At 34.9% G+C, this 3433-nt stretch overlaps 1 pseudogene; it reads right to left on the bottom strand.

The window, feature by feature from the left end:
• Positions 1 to 667: 667 nt before the first annotated feature.
• On the bottom strand, positions 668 to 2489 carry LOC148934838 (uncharacterized; annotated as a pseudogene).
• Between the last annotated feature and the right edge of the window lie 944 nt (positions 2490 to 3433).

Here is a 3433-nt window from a genome sequence, read left to right on the forward strand (position 1 = left end):
TTATATTTATACAATCAAATAAATATAAATTTTATAAGAATAAAATATAACTCCTTAATTTTAAATTTTACAATATTTCACTACTTAAAATATAAATTAATATTAACATATGAAGATGTTTACATTATTCTGAACTCGTTCTATCAAAAAACATATTTTTTATAAAAGTTCTTACAATTTGTTTCATAGGCGGAAAACTTGATTATTTAAGAAAGAACAAGACAGGAAAATTTACTCCGTCACATACAGAACTAAATAATGGTTATTAATAAATCTATGTTTCAACACACAACTGGCGCACGTGTCTTTGTTTCGTCTCGCGTGACAACTTCGTGAAACGCCATGCGTCGAATTGCACTAAAATGCAGATTTATTGAAGGATTTGCTTCATCTTGTCTTGTTCTTTCCTTTTCTATTAACATATTCTTAATACTATTAAAATTTATTAACTTACTATTCGAAGAATTTAAATTAATATCTTTAATTTTACAATTTTATGTTTCGTGTGTGCGACCCGATGGAGTACAATGTACACGTTTCGGGCCACCGGAAACAAACGATTCGATGTAGCTATCGCGGCCGTAGCTCATCTGTCATATCGCCCAGGAAATTCTTTGTATGCGGTTCATCTCGTCCGGATCGCCTGTACTAATAGATATACATGAATCTGTTTCATAATATGAAACTCTCTTATCTAATAATTCTAAGTAACTGTACAATTTTAAACGTTTAAACGCTTGCGCTGTCGTGTATACCGCAATCACGATGTTCGTAAGCGGGGAAGGTACGATCGCCTCTTTTCGAAGTCACCACGAAATATATCTCATCATTTACGGATAATATCGGTTATCTCATGCTCAGGACTCGTGAGCAAGATCATAAATTGGCTGTATGATTTCACGATTTCGGTATTCGGCAAATTGGATCGTTAGCAAATTTCGCCCAAAATGAATTTAAACAGAGTTTCGCGACTGAACATAATCGGGATTCCGCGCGATGTTACGTCTATCGAGCGTGATACCTTCGATTTCCTCATATTCCTGAAGGTAACGCTCCTTAGCATCATCATCATCGTCTTCTCCACATTCACTCGGCCATCCACTCGCTTCTTGCTTTAATTGTAAGAAGGTATTAAGAGATAGCACCTTGACGGGCCTAAATTTTGAGGATCTTTTATGTGAAAATAAACAAAGTAAACAATTCGCTTTTTGCCCTTTATTATATACATTTTAAACTCTATAAAAATCTTTTTTTATTTTTTTTAATGGTGTCTAAAAATCTTTAAATATACCGTCAATGTTGAAAAGTCGCGCTATATTAAGGGACAGGTAACAGCTGCAAATTTTGAGCTAGAAGAAAAACAAAACAATTTTTAAAAACTACATTAAATTTGCCAGGGAACTACGTAGGGATTTTTCAAAATTTTAATTTTTGTGAAAATAGTGAAGATTTTTCGAAAAATTTTCGATTAATAGAAAAAAATCATGATTTTTTTTATTTTAAAAAAGAAAAGTTTTTAATCGAAAAATCTCTACGTAGTTCCCTCAGATATGTATTTTTGAAGATGTACATCAAATTTCAAGTAAATCAATTAATATCGATTAATATTTATTTAATCGATTAATATCAATTAATATTTGTTTGAGTTATGGGTCCGCTAGTTCGGAAAAAAGTCGTTTTGAGTAAAAGACGTTTAAAGTCTTAAGTAACTCTTTTTCATTTATAAAAATGATAAATTTAAATTTACCTCTAATCTGCTATTTCTGCCTCATACAGTTGTTCTGTAAGAAGAGAATTTGGTTTATTCTCTTCTTTTTTTGACGATTTAAGCGTAGATCGAGCCTCTTTGGCCATCTCCGTCAACGAGCGCTCCGATCGTTGTATGCGTTGTTCGTCTACCTCCTCGCAGAAGTTATAGCAGTTAATGTCTATTTTAAATCCTAATATTTGCGTAATTTACATTAAACTGCTTATCCCATCATTGTATAGACGGATGCATGTAAGTAAAAACACTGCAATATCTAATACTTTTTTCTCACTTGAATAAGCTTTTGGCGCAATAGACCAAACAATGCATTAAAGCTTTCATTGCTGTTCTGCATGTATCCTCATAAGTAACGATTAAGAAGATTATCGCTGATTAAATCTTCAGGCTTAATTGCGTTGAAAATTTTGTCAGACATGGCCGGTTTATGTGTATATAAATTATGTGTATATAAAATATTGCAAGTGTTTGCCTTTTGTCAAAAGCACCATGTATCTGAAGCGCTCAGGCACTTGTCGTGCTGTGGCTTTTCGTCTGTCGAAATTTTATGGTATAGCGTTGTCCAGATGTTATTTCGCATTTTCTCAGTAGAATCACTATTTCGACGAATGGCTAATCCATAATAGAAGGACAATTTGTCAATAAGCTTGCCCGTTAATTTTCCTTTTTCGCCAAGTCCTTTCTTTGTCTTTTTTAAATTTCTTACAACTTGCCAATTTCTTCTTTAAATTTCCTACAACTTGCTAGGTAACTGAAAACATTATCTAAAGAGCTCCAAAACGTATACCCGCTCCTTTGTCGCTGCGCGTTTATTCAAAGGCGCCGCAGGAAATTTCAAAAAAAGAAGAAAAAAAATTCCTTTCACATATAGAATTAATTATATCTTATTTTTAAGAAGGCCCCTTTTTAGCGCAAAAAAAATCGATTTTTTGAAACCGTCAAGGTGGTATTACCCCCTTAATATATTCGGCAAACAGATCGCCTTGACGAGTATCAGATTCGTATCACGCAACTTTATATTGCCAAATCTCACTCACGTGTGTTACGAGATAACCCTTCTCGATAGCTTTGCATAATTCACAAGACACTTCTAGGTACCTTCGAATTTTCAATCCGACAAGCTCTCGTGAGTACACTTGGCCTATGAGAATGTTTCGCAACAATTCCGACATAACGCAAACAATAATTTGCCTCGTACGCGATACGGTAGTACCGGGTAAAAAAGATCGCGCGGTGGGAGCACTTTACATCGCACGAAACCTTCGACCGAGTTAAAATTATAATTTGGTGATATTCCGATTAACGAAGAACCTTCTTGTTCGATGTAAATGTTAGGATGGCCGATTGGGAAAATACCAGTTTTCAATACGAACGGATACAGAGAATGTTGACGTAACGTATTTTTTCTGTACCCGAAACTTCGTATCGCGTGACGATATTTCCTGTGCGCCCATTATAAAACGCATCGCGAGGGTCAAGAGGAGCGTTTTTATCAAAGGATGATCTTTAAGAAAATTTTATATTTCTCTATTATTTAAAATTTTTCGGTCGAAAGAGCACTCCCATTTCTCCCTCACATAGTATCCGCGTTCACGAAGACGCTATGACATCGCAAGCGTCCGTTCGTAGCGCGCATCGATCGTATTTCCGCAATTCGCGGTCGAAAGC

This window comes from Pogonomyrmex barbatus, unplaced genomic scaffold (genome assembly GCF_055798465.1).
Source record: "Pogonomyrmex barbatus isolate J1 unplaced genomic scaffold, ASM5579846v1 scaffold7, whole genome shotgun sequence".
NCBI classification, from domain to species: Eukaryota; Metazoa; Arthropoda; class Insecta; order Hymenoptera; family Formicidae; genus Pogonomyrmex; species Pogonomyrmex barbatus.